The sequence below is a fragment of the Mobula birostris genome, chromosome 9 (genome assembly GCF_030028105.1).
Source record: "Mobula birostris isolate sMobBir1 chromosome 9, sMobBir1.hap1, whole genome shotgun sequence".
NCBI lineage: Eukaryota > Metazoa > Chordata > Chondrichthyes > Myliobatiformes > Myliobatidae > Mobula > Mobula birostris.
The window spans coordinates 89,430,620-89,452,263 of NC_092378.1; positions in this window are offsets into that span (position 1 = coordinate 89,430,620).

Sequence of the window (21,644 nt, forward strand, 5' to 3'; positions counted from 1 at the left end):
TGATATTCCCCTGGTATCAGTCTCAGGTCTAGGGATCACAATAACAAGGTAAAGAGTTAGTCATTCAGGATTGAAATGAGAAGACATGACTTCATCCAGAGAGTACTGACTCTTGGAATGCTCTACTCATGGAGGTAACTGAGGCTCATTTACTGAGCTATTCCAGACAGATTTTTAGATTTTAAGGAAATAAGGGGATATGGATTGGAACTGGAAAGTGCAACTGATATACAAGATTAGCCATGATTTCATTGAATGATGGAGCAGACACAGGGACCACGTGACAATCCTACTTCTTTACTTCAGCAGTTGAAATCCACCTTTGAACTTCAAGGTCCTATTGTTGGTGAATATTGCTTCTGATCTTTTCATTGTCAATGCTGAAGAATGGTTAAGCGTTTTGTAATATGGCCTTTCATTTGAAAAAGATAGGTTTTAAATAAAGTCAATTTAAAACACTTGGGATGATGTGAGGATGACAGGTATTTTTTGTCATGATCGATAGACACATCTGTGCAGCTGCTGAAAAGTGCTCTGTTTGTAAAAAGGAAAAAGAAACTCATGTGTACTCGAGATTATTCAGTTAGATCTGAGTACGTTAAGTATTGGGAGGGCAAATGGCAGGGAAAAAAAAAAGAGTGCGACTCAGTGAAACTTCAGAACTTCACCAACTCTCAGGGATGACTTGAATCTTGTCACAATGCATGGAAGCAAGTTGTTGGTTGTGGTTTACATTAGGTGTTGTGTAACTGCATGCCTTTCCCCCATACCCACTTTTCCCCATTCTCCTATTCTCCCATTCCTCCATTCCCCATTCCTCCAATCCTCCATTCCCCATTCCCCCAATCTCCCATTCCCCCAATCCCCCAATCTTCCAGTCTTCTATTCTCCTATTCCCCTTCCCCCATTCCTCCATTCCCTCATTCCTCCATTCCCCATTCCCCCAATCTCCCATTCCTCCATCCCCCCATTCGTGTGGCTTACATTAGGTGTTGTGTAATTGCCTGCCTTTCCCTGCATTCCCTTCAGATTTAACTCTGCAGAAAGGCAGGCCCCTCCATCTCTGTATCTGCCTGTCTCTTCCATCAAGATGATCTTTTGAACATGCTACTTTGATCAAGTTTGAAAAGGAATCTGAGGTGGAATAAGTTGCAGGGATATGGGGAAATATGGAGTATGGGAACGGAATGAATGGGATTGCTTGTTAGGACAGAGTAGGTTGAATGGCTTCCTTCAGAGTCGTTACATGTCAACATGACATTTTACCTTGAATACAAACCTCTATCTATTTGCTGTCCAAATGGTTAATGAGTAGGTGCTGGCTGACAATTTATCTGCCTAAATTATGTCAATTATCCTCATACATTCCAACTGGAGAACTTGCGTTTATTTAATTTTCAATCCATCTGCTATCTTAACCAATGGAAACACACCATGCTCAGGAACAGGCCACACACCCTACTGTACAGTATATATCAATTGAAGCTTGTGAGAAGAGACAGGCAGGGACTTTAGAGGTGTCAGCAGGTGAGAAATTTAGAGGCATTGCTGGGCAGCTGTGAGTGCTGCAGCCAAGGCCATGTAGTGCACATACTCGAAGGGTGGAGAGATCCTATGACATTATAGGATAGAATGGAACAGGTGTTCAGCCTTAAGGTGAAATAAATCCAAGGTTTCAAAAGTGGAATGAAGGCAGGGAGTCAAATGATTTGTTTGTAAAGCAGACCAATGAATGTATTGTTATGGAACAGAAGAATAATTACATAGAAATTAACACTGAGTATTGGATTGTGGGGTTGTAACTGATTCTAAAATACAGAAAGGAACAGCTCAATTGTGTTCAGTTGCAAACGTAATTCTTGTGAAACCAACTCTAGTCAGCTCTTTGGGAAACACACATCAAATAAAAATTGTTCCCTTCGTTGGCTAAGATTTCCCATAATAAACCAATTAAAAACAAGGAAATTGTCACTCAGCAGCCACCACAACTCTCCACTCAGATGCGAGAAATAACATCTTACCTAAAATCAATTTAAAAGAAACCTTGTGTAGGTTGTAGCTCGGATTAGTCAGAATGATCAACAGGGGGAGGAAGCTTGAAATCTAGTGAGTGTTGCCATGGTGATTCAGCCTTGGATCCAAAGTAAAACAGCAAGGTAAGTGGCAGGTCCACATTTCCCCAACCCTGGGTTCTGAACCCTCTAATATCTCCAAAAATGGAAGAATAATTTCAATATACTGGCACTGGCCACATTTGCAGAGCAGTAAGAGATGAAGAGATATGTGTTTTCCAAGTGCAGCCAGTAACATGGAGGCAAAAATGATGGTCAGGCAAATTGGATTAGTAGAAATGAGTAGAGTCATGGAACACTACAGCACCAAAACAGGCCTGTTGGCCCACCTAGTCAGTCTATGCCAAACCAATAATTTTGCTCAGTCCTATTAACCTGCACCTTGACCACTGACCTCCATACCCCTCCCATTCATGTACATACAGTATCCAAATTTATCTTAAATGTTGAAATTGATCACCACTGGCTCTGGCAGCTCGTTCCACACTCTCACCACCCTTTGAGTGAGGAACTTTCCTCTCATGTTCCCCTTAAATAGTTCACCTTTCACCCTTAACCTCTAATTGTAGTCTCACCCAACCACAGTGGAAAAAAGCCTGCTTGCATTTACCCTATCTATATTCCTTATAATTTTGTATACCTCTATCAAATCTCCCCTCAGTCTTCGATATTAGACCATAAGACAATAAGACATAGGAGCAGAATTAGGCCAATTAGGCCTATTGAGTCTGCTCCGCCATTCCATCATGGCCAATCTCAGGTCCCACTCAACCCCATACACCTGCCTTCTCGTCATATCCTTTGATGCCCTGACCGATCAGGAAATGATAAGAATGTTTTAGGAAATAAGGTCCTAACCTATTCAATTTTTCCCTATAATTCAGGTCCTGAAGTCCCAGCAACAACCTTGTAAATTTTCTCTACATTCTTTCAATCTCATGTAACTAACCAAAACTGGGCAAATACTCCAGGTTAGACTTCATCAATGTCTTATACAATTTCACCATAACATGCCAACTTCTATACTCAGTACTTTGATTTCTGGCAGCCAATATGCCAAAAGCTTTCTTTACTGACCTATCTACCTGTGATGCCACTTCCAAGGAATTATGGATCTGTATTCCTGGATCTCTCTGTTCTACCTCACTCCTCAGTGCTCTACTGCTCATTGTGTAAGACCTACCCTGGTTGGTCCTCCCAAAGTGCAACACCTCTCACTTCTTTGTATTAAATTTCACCTGCCATTTTTCAGCCTATTTTTGCAGCTGCCAGCTTTGATAGTCTTCTTCGCTGCCCATGACACCCCCAGTCTTGCTGTCTTCCTCAAATATGCTGATTCAGTTAACCACATTATCATCTAGATCATTCATATAGATGACAAACAACAATGGACCCAGCACCGATCCCTATGGCACTCCACTAGTCACAGGCCTCCAGTTAGAGAGGTAACCATTTACTACCACTCTCCCACAAAGCCAATTTCTAATCCAATTTACTAGCTCATCTTGAATGCCAAGTGATTGTCAACCAACCTCCTATGTGGGAAATTGTCAAGGCCCTTGCTGAAGTCCATTTAGACAAATAGCCCAGACTATCCAAATACTTATATATTGGGTCCTGTAGAATATCTTCCAATAACTTGCCCACTACTGATGTCAGGGTCACTGGCCTATAATTTTTTGGCTTATTGTTAGATCTTTTCTTAAACTATGGAACAACATTAGTCAGCCTCCAATCCTCCGGCACCTCACCCTTGTCTAAAGATGTTCTAAATACCTCTGCTAGGGTCGCTACACTTTCTGGACTAGCCTCCAACAGAGTCTGAGGGAGCATCTTGTCAGGCCCTGGGGGTTTATCCACCCTATTTTGCCTCAGGACAGAAAACACTTCCTCCTCTGTAATCTGTATAGGGTCCATAATGTCACTGCTGCTTTGCCTCACTTCTATAGACTCTATGTCTATCTCCTGAGTAAACAGAGATGGAAAAAATCCATTTGAAATCTCTCCTATCTCTTTCAGCTCAACACATAGATTACCACTCTGACATCCAGAGGACCAATTTTGTCCCTTGCTATCCTTTTGCTTTTAATGTATCTGTAGAAGCCCTTAGGATTCTCCTTCACACTGTCCGCTAGGGCAAGATCATGCCTTCTTTTAGCCCTCCTGATTTCCTTCTTAAGTGTTCTTTTACAGTTCTTATACTCCTCAAGTACCTCATTTATTCCTGCCTGCCTACACCTGCTATGTATCTCCTTCCTTTTCTTAACCATGGCCCCAAGATCTCACAAAAACCTATCTCCTTAAACCTGCTACCCTTGCCTTTTATTCTGACAGACACATACAAGTTTTGTACACTCAAAATTTCGCTTTTGAAGGCCTCCCACTTACCAAGTACACCTTTGCCAAAAAACAGTCTGTCCCAATCCACACTTTCCAGATTCTTTCTGATATCATTAAAATTGGCCTTTCTCCTGTTTAGTACTTTAGTACCCAAAGGTCAGCACAAACACAGTGGGCCGAGTGGCCTATTTGACGCTCACACACATTTAATGCCAACTTACCCCTCCACTGACTCCATCTACACTTCATGCTGCCTCAAGAAAGCAGCCCGGATAATCAAGGATCCCTGCCACTCCAGTCATTCTCCTTCTCTTTTCACCAGTCGCTCGGAAGGTACAAAAGCTGGAGAAAGCATACCATCAATCTCATGGACAGATTTTGATAGAAGAATTTTAAAGAAACCTCTTGAGTTCCCTGTGGGGAAGGACAACTATGGGACAGAGGTGGGGAAGGTGCTTCAATATTGTATTGGGAAAATCACTCCAGAGAGCCACGTGAGGTGCAAGGGTGCTATGGGTTATTTTAAAAAAGTGAAACTTACTGAAAACACTGTCCACCAATAAAAAGGTTTTGAACAGTTAATTCTTGTATATATTTTTATTATGAATAAAGTTTACTTTGCTAAAAGAAATCTCATTTATTATGACCTTGACTTTGTCTTTTATTTGATGTTACTTTTGCACTCACAACCAACTGGGGTTTTTCCCTCCAGTCTAGGGCATCCAAAATCCACGGTATTCTTACCGATCCCTGCCTGAATCCAAAATCCATGGTCTTCTTACCGATCCCTGCCTGGATCCAAAATCCACCGTATTCCTATCCATCCCTGTCTGGATCCAAAATCCACGGTATTCTTACCGATCCCTGCCTGGATCCAAAATCCACAGTATTCCTATGAATCCTTGCCTGGATCCAAAATCCATAGTATCCTTACCGATCCCTGCCTGGATCCAAAATCCACAGTATCCTTACTGATCCCTGCCTGGAAACTACTTGACAGAATATTTCTATAATTATAGAAGGCTTATGCACATGAAAAGACCATTCCACCCAACATTTTTGTACTGGTGGAAAAAAATTTTTATCCCACCTTCCAGCACTGGATCCACGACCTTCTGTGTTAGGGCTCTTTGTGTACATCCCAGTACTGCACAAATATGATGGGGTTGCATCACTCCAATCCGGTGGGGGGAGGGGGTGTTTCTAGAACCCACCCACCCTCATTGCTCCTCTAATCTATCCACCATTTCCCTTACATTCCCTGAATTTAGAAACCTCAGTGCAGGTGGTTCTGCATGTGGAGGGTTCTATGTCATATATCGTTCTTTATCCTCTGCTGCTCTTCCATCAATGTGGCACAGAATTGCAGTTTTGTTCTTTAAGGGTCCTGCCTGAGGTCAGAAATTGAGGGTATTTAGTAACAGTGTGAGAATTTCCTGGAATTGTAACATCCCATGCTATTGATGTGAAACTAGACCTCAACATCCCACTAAGAAGAATGTTGTTTTTTGAAGTAAAATTCTGAGGCTTTTGCAAAACCAGAGGTGTTCCTGGAAACCAGTGGCTGTGGGAGATAGAGGATGTCCTGAGTGGAATGAGATGATGCCGTTTTGAAGAGGAGGAACACAAAAAAAATGGTTTGGTATTGAATAGCTTAGAAGAGACGATATTATTAATAGTAACTTATTTATAGAGAGCACTTTTCATACAAAGAATGTAGTTCAAAGTGCTTTACAATGGGATAAAGTATAGATATAAAAATAAAAAACAAGAAGATGTTGGTTAAAACCAAGGTTAAGTAAATAGATTTTGAGCTGATGTTTAAAGGTGTCAACTGAGTTGCTTCCCTTAGCATTTTGGGTATCAAATTCCACAGTTCAGGACTGTATTTCAAAAAAGATGACCTACCAATTATCTTTTGAGGGGAATTGTTTAAATTTAAGAGAACGGTGGAAAAAGACCTGAGAGCTTGAGCAGGATTATAAAAGAAAGTAATTCTGTGATGTACTCTGGGTCCTAGACCATTGAGAGTTTTAAAAACAAATAAGAGAACTTTAAATACAAATCTAAAAGATACAAGAAGCCAATGCAGAGTAGTTAGTATGCGAGTAACACACATCAAAGTTGCTGGTGAACGCAGCAGGCCAAGCAGCATCTGTAGGAAGAGGTGCAGTCGACGTTTCAGGCCGAGACCCTTTGCCTGAAACGTCGACTGCACCTCTCCCTACAGACACTGCTTGGCCTGCTGTGTTCACCAGCAACTTTGATGTGTGTTGCTTGAATTTCCAGCATCTGCAGAATTCCTGTTGTTTTAGTATGCGAGTGATATGATCCCTCATCCTGGCATTAGTTAAAAGTCTAACAACAGCATTCTGAATTAGTTGAAGTTTGTCGATACGTTTCTTTGCAGGGCCAGTAAAAAGTGAATTCGATATGAAAGCGTGAATTAGTCTTTCAGCATCATTATGTTATTGGAGTGAATGTATCTGCAATATTTCCAAAGTGCTGAAATGCTGCTCTGGCCACTTCCTTTATATGGGATTTAAAATTCAAATCTGAATCAAGGATAACACTCAGGCTAGTTACTTCTGATTTTACAAAAGGATCCAAGTTCCCAAGTTTATCAAGACATTTATCTCTTTTGGCTTTGGGACCAACCAAAAGTATTTTAGTTTTATCCTCAGTTAGTTTTAGGAAATTATTGCTCATCCGTTTGTTTATTGCAGCCATACCAGCAGTTAGAGAAGATAGAGTGTTATTATCATCATCAGGCTCAACTGAGTTATACATTTGTGTGTTATCTGCATACCAGAAGTCAGACAAGTTAGGGAGTTACTGTATCATCAACAGGCTCAACAGATATATACAATTGTGTGTCACCTACAATAAGTTTACGCTCTTTAATGATGTCTCCTAAGAGAAACATGTATAAGAAGAAGAATAGGGGACCAAGACAGCTTCCCTGAGAAATACCAGAAGGTACATCATATCCTTTAAGTAACTGGTCTCCAAGAAAGACAAAACATTTTCTTTTTCAGATATATGAGCAAAACCAATTAAGGGCACTACCAGAGAGACCACCCAATTCTTAAGGCGATCTAGGAGAATGTTGTCGTCAACTGTGTTGAACTTAGATCTAGGAGAATGAAAACTGAGACTCTGTTGGTTGGCATCAGTGCTGAGCCTAAGGTCACTGACTCTACTGATAAAGGCCATCTCTGTGCTGTGGTTTGCTCTAAAGTATGACTGAAACTTTTCTAGCATGTTGTTCCAATTCCGAGAGTTGTTGAGTTAGTTGAAAATGACTTTCTCAAGAATCTTGCCCAGGAAGGGAAGATTTAATATAGGCCTGTAGTTAGCTGGTACCTCACTATCAAGAATCTTGCCCAGGAAGGGAAGCTTTGATATAGGCCTGTGGTTAGCTGGTACCTCACTGTCAACGTTTGGCTTTTTAAGTAGGGCTTTGACAGCCACAGTTTGTAAAGCATCTGGAAAATAATTTCCCAAATGGAATTGAAAACACTATTAATAGTCCTTAAAAAGTGTGGTAGGGACAGGGTCAAGACAGCAAGTCAACAGTTTACTCTCTGTTACAATCTTATAGAGTTTTGAAACAGATATACTTATAAATTTTGACATGAGGTTAGCTATAGAGATTACCAGTATCTTCAGCTATACTCTCCCAAATGGAAGCAATTTTGTTGATTAAAAGTATTGTGAATTCCTCAGATTTATGGCAGATACTTGACCACAGACGTTATAGGTTGGCGCAGGGTTCAACCATTGGTTTATAGTTGAGAATGATATTCTTGAATCACTGCAATTCTCTGCAGTGATCTTGGGAAAATGGACTCTTCTTGCAGAGCATGTGCGCATCCATCACGAGCGGTGAGGTCCACTGACATCCATGGGTGGGTGTGTTTGTTATTTGTGTGTGACTGATGAGTCCAAACTGGGTTAGAAAGTACCTCTTGTGTGAGGGTTCTGTAGTTGAGGTGCCTGCTGCTCGTTCTTTCCACTGTTGTCATTTCATCTTTGCTTCAGCGTTGCGATTCTCTTCAGCTTTAGTGGCATCTTTATTGAGAAGGCTGCGTAAAGATGGGCGATTCAAGACTGCATGTTCCCAAGAAGAGTATATGGCAACATTAAGAGAGGCTGGTTCTTCCTTGAAAACATTACAGTCGACTTCCAGCCCAGGTTTCATCCTTTTCTCTCAGCTGCTATGTATGATCCCTCCAGTTTGCGGACAGAATTGTATAACCATGGTGACATTTTTCTTTTTAACCCTTAGTGGAGCCACTATGTTTAATGTATTGCTGAAAGAATCAATCATTTCATTTATTGACCATTTAGGTCACATGGGTCAGGTAAACTTGCCGGCTCAGAGAATTTGTGTGGCTACAGCATCAAGAAACTGTTTTTTAATGGTAATTTCATTTGTGGTCTTGAGGTAGGAAGGCATCAAAAAATACACAAAATGATCAGAGACAGTAATAGTATTTAACCCTTTTGTCATTACTAAGTCAAGTATATTTTCAAGTCAATGGACGGCTTAATACCTGCTGGGTAAGATCTAAGCTCTCTGAGAAGCTCATGAATTCAGCTGCCATAGAGCTCTCATTTAAGAAATCATTAATACAAATATTGAAATCACCAGAGATGAGAATCCTGTCTTAATTCAGTTTTACAGAGGATAAGAATTCCAAGAATTTTGAAAGATAGCAGGCAATGGATTTAGGAGGGTGATAAATGGTAACCAAAGGACAGAATCTGTACCACAAATTTTAAACGTATGTATGTCAAAAGCTGAAAAATTGTTGACAGAGGTAGATTGTATCAAAAACGCTTTTTGAACCCAGTTGCAAGCCTATCGCCTTGGCCAACGGCTTTGGTGTGCTGAAACTGTCACAGTCAAGGGGACACAGTTTGGACAAAGGCATTGAGAGGTAGAGGGACTTTTCAGAGAATTCTCACACAGGTTGGTGCAGGAAGACAAGATCCTTTTAAAGATATTGTCTGAGGTATAACAACTGTGCAAAACTCAAGCCAGGTCACAGCTGAAGCCTTGTGTACCAGGTGGTCATGACACTACAGGAAGGATTTGATTGGACTAGGGGGCAATAGGAGATTTACTAGAAGGTTAACAAGTTTGGAGAATGTTATGTATCAGGAGAAATCACAAGAAATCTACTTTAGAGCAGAGTATATTAAGATGAGATTTATTTAAGGATGACTAAAGATATGAAAAGCCTCGACCTAGGTGAATATCAAAGACTTTAATCTAGTTGTTTGACCATAGTTGTGCCACAGTTTTGTGGCCACATCATTCATTTCTAATGGAAAATAAAGCGTGAATGAACTGCTTTAAAATGAAAGCTGAGTGAACTGATGAATGTGTAATGTTGTTGCTGCTCCATTCTGCCTCTGGGGCATCAAAGCATGGAGGATATCAGCCATACATAGGTGGTGTCCAGCAATATGCATGAATCCTTCGTAATGCCACTGCGGTTCCACTCTTGCTGAGGTCCCACTTCATAGCTATTATGCAGCTACCTTCAGCCCAGTTTGAAGGGGATGTCTCTGAGCATATCCTGCTGCTGTGCTAATCTTTCCACATGAGTGGCCTGTGAACATTGCTGTCTTGCCATGTAGCACTGCTCAGGGTTGGACAAATAATGGGTCTTAGTTTGTCTACCAATGTCAGCAATTGGGGAGGGGTTGGAGGTAGCCTGAAAGCCATACATCAGAGGTGGAATTAAGGCAAGAGAAGCAGTGGGAGTCAGAAACTGCTGCCTGGAAGGGCGGAGAAGGACCAAACACTCACCACATTTTAAAGGTACTCAGGTGAGCACAATATGGCCTATGGATGAGGAGTTGGGACTAGGTTGAGTTGAGTTGAGTTGCTCTTTATTTGGCTAGCATGGGCATGACAGATTGAATGGCCTCCTTTGGTGTATTAACTTCCTGTGATTCTCCTCACGTCAGTAGCAGAGAAGCTACTTGCCAATATAATTTACTCATACTTGGAAAAGCATGGGTTTATTAGGGATCATTAGCATGGCTTGGGGTGGGACATGTTATGTTTTACAAATTTGATTCAGCTTTTTGAGGAGCTGACAAAAATGATTGATAAGAGAAGGACAGTGAATTGACTTTAGTAATACATCTGACAAGCTGATCCAGGTTAAGATGCATAGTGACTTGGTAGATTGGATACCAATTTGGCTTGGCCCTGGGGGAAAGAGGGGAATGGTGGAGGGGTGCTATTCCAACTAGAGGTCCGAGGTGTTTCACAGCAATCAGTTTTGGGAACTCTGTTTGTGAGATAAATAAATGACTTGGTCAGGAATGTAGCTGGGTTGATTAAGAAGTCTGCAGATGACACAAAAATTGGTTGAGTTGTGAATAGTGGAGAAGGGTGTAAAATGAGACAGCAAAGTTCAGAACAACTGCAGATATAACTGGAGAAATATCAGATTAAATCAGATGTGAGGTTTTGCACTTGGGGTGGACAAATACAAGGGGAAAGTGTATAGTTTATTGCAGGACCCTTAATAGCATGAATGCACAGGGGTCTTGCTGTCCAAGTCCTTAGCTCTCAGAAAAAAGCAACACAAGTAGAGAGACACAGGAAACTGCAGATGCTGGAATCTGAGGCAACACACAAAAAGTTAGAGGAACTCAATGGGTCTGGCAGCATATGCAGAGGGGAATGGACAGTCAACAGTTTGGACAGAGAAGGGTGATGAAGGGTCTTCATGTGAAACGTCAACTGGCCCTTTCCCTCCATAGATGCTGCCTGACCTATTGAGTTCCTTCAGTGTTTTGTGATGTTGCCACACCAGTTGATAGGGTGGTAAACGAAGAGTATGGCTTGCTTGCCTTCATTGGGCAGGGCATTGTGAAAAAAGAGTCAGCAGCTCATGTTGCAGGTATATATGTTTTTGGCATTTGGAGTATTGAGCGCATTTCTGGGTGCCGCATTACGGGAAGGCTCTAAAGGCTTTGGAGATAGTGCAAAAAAAGTTCACCAAAATGTTGCCTGTTTCAGAGAGTATTATCAATAAGGAGAGGTTGTTGCCTGTTTCAGAGAGCATTATCAATGAGACGTTGGACAAACTTGGACTCTTTCCCCTGGCGTCTGAGGGGAGACGAGACTTGATAGATTGTAATTGTATACAACAATGAGTGGCATAAGAAGTCTTGATGGTCTGAGTCCTCTTCCAGAGTAATGTCAGATACTGGAGTGCAACAGATCAGAGGGAAAGAGTAAAACAGATGAGCAGGGTAAGCTGTGGTAGCTGTCGGGAACACATTGCCAGGAGTGCTGGTGAAAGCAGGCATGGTAGTGGATTTTAAGAGGCATCTAGACAGGAATTCAGATCGGATGTATGGAGTGTTCTGGGAGGGGCAGCACATCTGATAAAGAGGCTTACCATGTCCTTTCTGGGCAGCTCACTCAGCTATCACCTGTGATCCAAGTACCTGCTCACATGTGACAGCAGCCAGCCACTCTACACTGCTTTGACAGGCGGGCTAAACCAGGTGAGGGTCACCAGCAGGCCTTGTACCCCAGTGGGATAGGGAAACACCTGTCCCAGCTTGCGAAGCCAGCTGCAGCAGACTGGGCGGATGAGATCAACAGTGAAAACGGATAGGCAGGAAGGCAGTTCTGCTTCGCTCCACGGAGAGCAAAGGGCACGGCAAGGCACAGAATTTATGGTCATCCACTGCAACCAAGGAAGATCCCACTCGGGACAACTCCTTGTACCTCTGGACTCTGACTTCTGAGGTCGAGGCAGTGAAACTGCCCTACTTTAAACCGCATTTCCACTTTAAAAATTCTCCTGCACAGGTTTCTTTGCGCAGTACACATCGAACTACATAAATCTGTCAATGTCAGATATGACAGACAACTAGTCAATCAGGCAGGCAAAAGAGCCTGCGGAGAATTGAAGGATAAGGATCATGTCTGGGCAGATAGGTTTAATTTAATGTGGCATCATGGACAGTACAGACTTTATGGGCTGAAGGGCGGGTGCCTGTGCTCTATTATGTTCCTATGTTCAATGTCCTATGATTATTGCTTGCTCTAAATTTACTCAGGTTTTCTGTCCATTTTTTGCACTTTGTGCTGTCATATCCTCCACCACTTGGGTGGGGTAGGTTGCAGGTGGGATTGAGAGAAAAGGAGCAACTATTGGGAAAGCAAACTCTTCAACTTTTTCATGTGCTTTAAGTATTCTTTACTTTGAAAGTACCTGCCATTTATAGAAAAGATGTGGCAGAAAGGCAATGTCATGATAATTGTTGGGGATTTTAACATGGAAGTGGATTGGAAGTACTGGACCTCAAGAGAGAGAATTTGTAGAATGTCTAAGGGAAGGCTTTTTAGAACAGCTTGTTGTTGAGTCCGCTAGGGGATCGGCTGAGCTGGATAGGGGGTTGTGCAATGATCCGGAGGTGATATGAGAGCTTAAGGTTAAGGAACCCTTAGGGAACAGTGATCACAATATGATCGAGTTCACAGAACATAGAACATAGAACATTGAAATTTGAGAGGGAAAAAATAAAATCCAATGTGTTGGTATTTCAGTGGAATAAAGGAATAAAGCATGAGAGGGGAACTGGCCGAAGTTGACTGGAAAAGGACATTTCCAGGAAGGACAGCAGAGCAGTAATGGCTGGAGTTTCTGTGAAAAATGAAGGAAGTGCAAGACAGATATATTCCAAATAAGAAGAAAATTTCAAAGGGAAGAAGGACACTACCATGGCTGACAAGTGAAGTCAGAGCCAAAGTAAAAGCAAAAGAGAGGGCATACAAGGAAGCCAGAGCTATTGGGAAGATAGAGGATTGGGAAGCTTTTAAAAACTTGCAGAAAAAAACTAAGAAGGTCATTAGGAAGGAAAAGATAAATTATGAAAAGAAGCTGGTGACTAAGAAGATACTAAAAGCTTTTTTAAGTATATAAAGGGTAAAAGAGAGTCGAGGATAGATATAGGACCAATACAAAATGATGCTGGAGATATTGTAATGAGAGATGCAGAGATGGCAGAGGAACTGAATGCGTATTTGGCATCAGTCTGCACAGTGGAAGACGTCTGCAGTATACTGGACATTCAAGAAAGTCAGGGAAGTGTAGTTTGTGCAGTAAAAATTACGACTGAGAAGGTGCTCAGGAAGCTGAATGATTTGAGGGCGAATAAATCTACTGGACCTGATGGATTGCACCCTTGGGTTCTGAAGGAAGTAGGAGGGATTGTGGAGGCATTAACGATGGTCTTTCAAGAGTTCATAGATTCTGGCATTGTACCAGATGACTGGAAAATTGCAAATGTTACTCCGTTATTTAAAAAGAGTGGGAGGCAGCAGAAAGGAAACTCTAGACCTGTTAGCCTGACATCAGTGGCTGGGAAGTTGTTAGAATCGATTGTTAAAGATGAGATTATGGTGTACCTAGAAGCACATGACAAGACAGGCCAAAGCCAACATGGTTTTCTGAAAGGAAAATCCTGCCTGACAAACCTACTGCAATTCTTCGAGGAAATTACAAGCAGGGTAGATAAAGGAGATGCAGTAGACATGGTGTACTTGAATTTTCAGAAGGCCTTTGACAAGATGCAGCACATGAGGCTGCTTAGCAAGTTACGAGCCCATAGAATTACTGGGAAGTTATTGGCATGGGTGGAACATTGGCTGGTCGGCAGAAAACAGAAAGTGGGAGTAAAAGAATCCTGTTCTGGCTGGCTACTGGTCACCAGTGGAGTTCCACAGAGGTCTATGTTGGGACCGCTACTTTTTAATGGAGCATGTCAATGATTTGGACTATGGTATTACTAGATTTGTGGCTAAATTTGCAGATGATACAAAGATAGGTGGAGGAGTGAGTAGTGTTGAGGAAACAGAGAGCCTGCAGAGAGATTTAGATAGTTTAGGGGAATGGGCAAAGAAGTGGAAAATGAAATACAATGTTGTAAAGTATATGGTCGTGCACTTTGGTGGAAGAAGTAAACAGACAGGTGGGGAGAGAATTTAAAATGCAGAGATGCAAAGGGACCTGAGAGTCCTTGTGCAGGATACCCTAAAAGTTAACCTCCAGGTTGAGTCAGTTGTGAAGAAGACGAATGCAATGTTACCATTCATTTCTACAGGTATAGAATATAAGAGCAGGGATGTGATGTTGAGGATCTATAAGGCACTCGTAAGACCACACTTGGAGTAATGTGTGCAGTTTTGGGCTCCTTATTTTAGAAAGGATATGCTGACATTGGAGAGGGTTCAGAGAAGATTCAACAAGAATGATTCCAGGAATGAAAGTGTTACCATGTGAGGAACGTCTGGCAGCTCTTGAGCTGTATTCCCTGGAGTTCAGGAGAATGAGGGAGGATCTCATAGAAACATTCCGAATGTTAAAAGGCCTGAACAGATTAGCTATGGCAAAGTTATTTCCCATAGATGGGGATTCTAGGACAAGAGGGCACAACTTCAGGATTGAAGGATGTCCATTTAGAACTGAGATGTGGAGAAATGACTTTCGTCAGAGGATGATAAATCTGTGGAATTTGTTGCCATGAGCTGCTGTGGAGGCCAAGTCATTGGGTGTATTTAAGGCAGAGATAGAAAGGTTCTTGATTAGCCAGGGCATCAAAGGGCACGGGGTGAAGGCAGGGGACTGGGGATGACTGGAATAATTGGATCAGCCGTGATTGAATGGCAGAGCAGACTCAAAGGGCCAAATGGCCTACTTCTGCTCCTACATCTTATAGGTTTATGGTCATTTGTTGTCCATCATTGATTGTCCATAGATTTGAGACCAGATCCTGCTCTTTATATAGGTGAAAGAGGAGAAATGGCCAGTAGATGAAGTGAAGAAGGAAAACTGACCTACTTAAACACTGTACTTTATCGTATCACATAACCATTTAAATCTATTCTCCATTGCCTTTTCAAGGCAAGGGTTAAAATACAACTTCCACTGTGACATTCCTGCCTATGTCAGATTCTAGATATAAATCACACTGATTTATAACTAGCAAGTTTAAATATGATATAATTTATAATCAGAACTTCACTGTTTCCCCTACATGTCTAACAGAGATTAGTGTTGTGACCTTAGCAATGGCTTTCTCCTTCAGATGGTTTATAGTGAATAGCTTTTGTGAAGGGTGAAGTTTGTAGAACTGTTGCCATGGTGAATATTTGACATTTATTCATAAAACTTGAGTGGGTTGATAATTTGTGTGCAAATTGTACTGAGTTTATTTTACTGAGTTTTGTTTTGAATGCTTGAACACAATTTTGGTTTGTTTTAATTGTAAAGCACATATAGAATTTAGAGCTAGTAAGCATGGAGTGTAATCAGCAGGACAATAGGACATGCAGGGTGGAAAATCAGTCTGGACATCCTGATGTAAAGAAAGAGATAGTGTTGCATCTCTTAAGGACCATTAAGGTGGGTATATCCCCTGGGTCCCACCTTATTGAGAGAGGCAAGAGATGAGGTTGCTGGAGGCTTAACCAATATCTTTGTGTCCTCTTTGGCCACAGTTTAGTTCCTGGAGAACTGGCAAGTAGCTAATGTTGTTCCATTCTTCAAGAAGGAAAATAGGGATAATCCTGGAAGCTATAGATGGGTATAGATCAGTTGCTGTTATCAGTAGGGAAATGGCAGATAAAACTTAACCCAGCCAAATGCAAATTGTTGCGCCCTGGGAGTTCAAGTGCAAAATAGACATTACTCCATTAGTGGCAAGACCCTTAACAGTGTTAATATACAGAGGGATACTGGGTCCCAGGTCCACAGCTCCTGAAGGTGCTTACACAAAGTGATAGGATGTTAAAGAAGGCCTACAGCAAGCTTTCCAAATAATTGAGTTATGTTGCAGATTTATGAAACTCTAGTTAGGCCACATCTGGAGTATTGCATACAGTTCTGGTCACCCACTATAGGAAGGATGTTGAGGCTTTGGAGAGGGTGCAGAAGAGGTTCACCAGCATGCTGTCTGGATTAGAGGGCATGGCCATGAGGCAGGGTTGGACAAACTTAGGTTGTTTTCTCTGGAGCGGCAGAGACTGGTGGGAGATCTGATAGATGTTCATCTATGAGGGACAGAGATAAACAGTTGCTATCTTTTTCCCAGAGTTGAAATGAGTATACCTGAGAGCATGCATTTAAAGTGAAAAGGAGTACTTTTGAAGGAGATTTGCAGAGCAAGGTTTTTTTACACAAAGAGTGGCGGATGCTGGAGTGTGCTGCTGGGTTGATGGTGGAGACAAGTACAATCGGGGAGTTCAAGAGGCTGTTGGGTTGGATAGGAATGAGAATGTGCAAGGAATGGAAGGATATGAACATTTTGTTGGCAGAAGAGATTAATTTAGTTGGATATTTGAATATTCATTTAATTAGTTTGGCACAATATCGTAGGCTGAAGGGCCCGATCCAGTACTGTACTGTTCTAGTTCTCTGTTCTGTGCTCTAAAATTAGTGAATCATTAGGCAACACAGTCTTTGAGCAAGCTGTGTGGGCCAATCTTTCTTTAGGCCTTTGGAGAAAGAGCAGGAGATGGAGTGCAGTACATTGATGTCAGCATGAAGCAGATAGAGGGAGGAGATGAGGATGTGTCATGCTGCAGGGATGTACAGTTTCAGTACATAAATGAGCCTTCTGGCCAACAATGTCCATGCTGACACCTCTGTGCACCAGCACCTGATCCCATTGATCTCGTTTGGCTAAATGAGGATCATGGGAATGGAGAACCAGAGTTCATAAAGATCAGACCTTCTCGAAAATAAATCTAAAAGGTGAAATTTCACGTCTTTTACTCCTCTCTGACTGACAACTTATTAAATTGCCATCATCTTCAAGACACAATTTCATCTTGTTCCAAAGGATGCGATCTTATCAAGTGTCTGATTGTTTCAGCAGCAGTCTGTCAGTTGTTGACTGTAAACGTGAGCGTAGCTCAGACACTGCCGACCTCTTTAACCAGTAACTAATCAGGAGATCCTTGTTGCTGCAGCCAAAGGTGACACATTGTGTGAGGCTCCTCATTTTATGGCTCTTACTCAGTCTGAAGTTAGGTACAGGCAAATATTGCACCTGAGCACCGTCAAAGTGCCTTATAGCCATTGTGGCTCTTAACATAAGAAAAATACTTGGTGGAAACAATATGTGCACAGCAAGATCCTACAAGCAGGAATGGGAAAATGACCAGATAATCTCCCTTTAGGTATTGTTTGAGGGATGAATCATATATATAAGAAAGAGCCCCATTCACGCCAACGCCCACTGTTTCTCAAATCACTATCCAGGAGATCTTTATCGTCCACTTATTTGATTGCTTGGTTTAACCTCACCACCATTTTCTCAAGGCAAAGAGTGAGAATAAAATTCCTGACTTTCCATCTAGGCCTAATCCATTTGCCCCTCAAACTAGATTCACTCTTTAGCAGAATCATGGCTGATCTTCTATCTCAACTACCAAATTCCTGCCTTGACTCCGTAGCCGATTCTATTAATATTCAGAAATTTAGTGATCTCAGTTTTGAACACAATCAGTGACTCAGGGTCCTCATTCCTCTTACAAAGGTTATCACCTTCTAGGGACTGTGATCCTTGTTCTAGTCTTCCTGACTATTGTGTTGAATCCTCTAAGCATCTATGTTTCAATGAGTTCACCTCTTATTCTTTCTAGAGAACAGAATCTTAGCTTATTCAGTCTTTCTTCATGTGAACAGGTCCTCCACCCTGGAGACATTCTTTGCTTCATGCCCTGTAGCATTTCTAGGTAATCTGCTTTGCTAAGGAGACAGAATACAGTACTCCTGCTATGGTCAGACAAAGCAATGCATAGTTGTACTAGGTCAATTTTACACCTATACACAAATCCAGTAGTAATAATGGTCACCAAACTATTTGCTTTCCCAAATGACTGCTACACGTGCATACCTGAGAATCAGGAAAATATGAATGGAATTTGGCTGTTTCACCTTCTAGAGTTGCCTGCATTTGCTCAGAATGGTTCTGTAGTTGAGGCAACTTATAGATCTGTGGGATGGTTTTGCAGCAGGAGCCTATGCATTCAGCCAGGAAGGTAAAAACAATATATTCGGGAGCTCAGGTGGTGGTCATTTACAGACTGCGAGTGAAGTTTCTGTTTCAGGGCGTACTGTATTGTAAACTTACAACAGTCCACGCCACTGCTGAAGTGTAGATGGTGGATGTTCTCCTAACAAGCTGAAAGGGAACCAAGCTCCTTCACTGGACTTTCACTGTGCTCCTCCTGGTTTTTCACCTCCCTGCCTGACCCATGCTGAATAGTGTCAGCTATCCCTTCTCCATGTGCACTGACTCTTTATCTCACCACAAACCATTTCCCAAGTCTCTATTGGTTTTGTTGCAGCCCCTTCCCTCCAATGTACAGTCCCATTCAACCATTTGGGTTTGTCTATCAGATGGGGTGCTTCTTGGCCAGCATTACCCAGGCTGTTAATAAAAATTACATATTCAGTGAAGCATCATATGATGCATTGTATATTCAAAGCTTTTACAGAAATATATCAACTAGGCAGAAGAGGTTGAAGTGACTGTATGTGGAAGAGCATAAAGGCACTGTGGTGAAGGGCAATGGACTGGAGTCTGGTGGACACATGTGAGAGAAATGCTGGACTGACTGGAAGATCAAGCAAAAGGGGTAAATTAGATTAGTATCCTTAATGTGAAAATTCCCACTAGTTCTCCTTCTTCATCTAAATTTCTAGATCCCACCTCCCTGCTGGCTCTGGACAAACTACCTTTCAGTGGTAAGACACTGCATGGCAGTTAGGTTTCTGTGTCTGTTTAATATATAAAGAAGCAGAAATGGAGGTCAATGACATGAAAGACATACACATCCGGACAAAACTGGTGAGAAGAGAATGAGACAGCAGCTGGGCACAGTGAGATTTGATGAGGAGTTTCTCATGGTCCCGAGTGCTTGTATTCTTTTAACTTCACATGGATGTTGCCAAGGTTCAATGTTTATGGATTTGGACTATGCACTAGGGACTTCTTCAGTCTTATGGTTTTTATACACTGTGTTTTTGCTCATTCTTTTTCATTGTTTCTTGTGTGGGTAGGGGGGATTGGGTGTCAATTTTCTTGTTGCATTTTGAAAGTTTTCTTATGCTGCGGGGGTTGGGGCTTGGGGGTTTGATGATCATTTTGCCGTTCTTTTTTGTGTGGGGGTGGGTTTGTTGTTTCTCTTTGAACTGACTTCCATGGTTTTCTTTGTTTCATGGCTATCTGGTGAAGACGAATCTCAGAGTTGTAGACTGCATATGTACTTTGAACCTTTTTATATCTGATTCAAAATACAATATTGAATATTGACAGAATTTTGGACACATGATGCTACAAATCTTCCTCATTCAATGGGTGATTGGATAAACTACTGATTAACTTTCCATTGGTCAATGCAAAGCCCAGGTCTATTACAGAGCTACACAAATCAAAAAGGTTTCAGTTTGATACCAACACTCTGTCTGAATTAGTTCAGTTAATTAGTAGAAGAGGAAGTTCTGCTGTAGCACGCCAAAAATCAAAGGCCATCAATATCAGTAAGCTGCCAAGTTCAGGAACAAGCTGAGGAGAAATTATTTTACTGAGTGATGGCCTTGATGGTTGGGGTGAGGGACAGATACCTTCAAATAGGTAAGCATATTATGAACAAAAGAAATGAAGCAATATGCTGAGATAAAAAGGAAGCTTCTATGAAATGCAATTCCAGTGCAATTCAGCTGATCCAAAAGCCTGTGACCATACTCTGTGTTCTGTATAGCTCTGTGCAATAGTTCCTGGCCCAAGCTTCATGCTCATCTCCATCTAGTAGCTCTGGTTGAGAAACTCTATTGTGCAGATGTTGGCCAAGGACAAGGGCAGATTTTAGGACTCCCTCTGACATTCATCAGTTTAATTAATATGGAAAGAGGTCCATGAGGAGATACAGTATATAAAGGAGACCAGGGTACAAATCCCCAGATCCTTGGTGGGGAGGGAGCTGATAAAGAAAAAGAGATGACAGTTACTGAGACTCAGAGACAGTGCTGGAGACAGAGGTGGAGATAGAGAGGACAGGCAGGGACAGAGACAAATAGTGATAGGAATAGGGAGTTATAGAGAGCAGAGCAGTGAGAGACACAGAAGGGAGTAAGAAATAGAGGAAAGTGAGGGAGAGATGGGGTGGAGAGAGGACAGAAACAGTGAGAATGAGAGGTGGAGTGGGAGGGAGAGAAAGGTGAAGAGAAAGGTCGGCAGAGAAGTGGAGAGACAGAGGGGGAGAGACAGAGGGAACAGGAAGTACCAGGCAGGGGAGTTTTGAGTCCACTCCTTCTTAGGTTTCTCCATATAAACTATTCAAACTGATCTTTTCCAGAGTTCTGAGGCTGATTGCAAGAGAAGATTTAAAAACCTGCAGGCAAATGCTTTTAGTGTGAATAATGTTAGCCTTTAGATCATTGTATAAATATAAATGCACTCAAAGATCCTGCTTTGCACAAGAATGAGAAAATTATGACACTTCCACGGGATTTGGGAGATGAAACGTTTTTTCAGCAGCAGCCCAGCATTAGCTACATTTTTCGACAAATCTCAACTCTTACTCCGTGCCCGGCTCTTTTCAAATTGCATAAAAGATGTAAATAATGGACAATGTGACTTGCAACCCCTGAGGAACTTCTGAAAGAGTGCCTTTTATATCTAACTGTTAAAAATATTGAACAATGTGCATCGTCGTTTGACAGGTGACAGAAAACTCTTACCTCGGGTCACAGAGTTGGATGTCTTTTCAAAGATTTTCCAAACTCGCTGAAGTGAGACAAGGGTAGGATACTGCTCATTTTTACCTGTAACAAGAGAATGAGGATGTGTTTAGACACAAGATCATCACTGCAGTCCCATCATCTTCTAAACCTTTTCACCATTCGCTCATTTCCAACAGAGCGGAAAGGTCAAAGCTTAGTCCCAGTAGATACCTGAAGAGTGGCAGGTTGGATAGTCAACAACTTCATCCTTTAGCTGCAGTATTAGCCTGAGGACCTGCTCACCAGTACAGTGTCTACTCCAATAGGACCATGGTATTTACTGTAATGTCCTGACTAACATGAAACAGAAGCATTAAATCAGGCAGGGTAAAGGAAATATGGGACATTCCCAATAACAGCAGTATTTAAAGATCATTAACCTATTGAGATT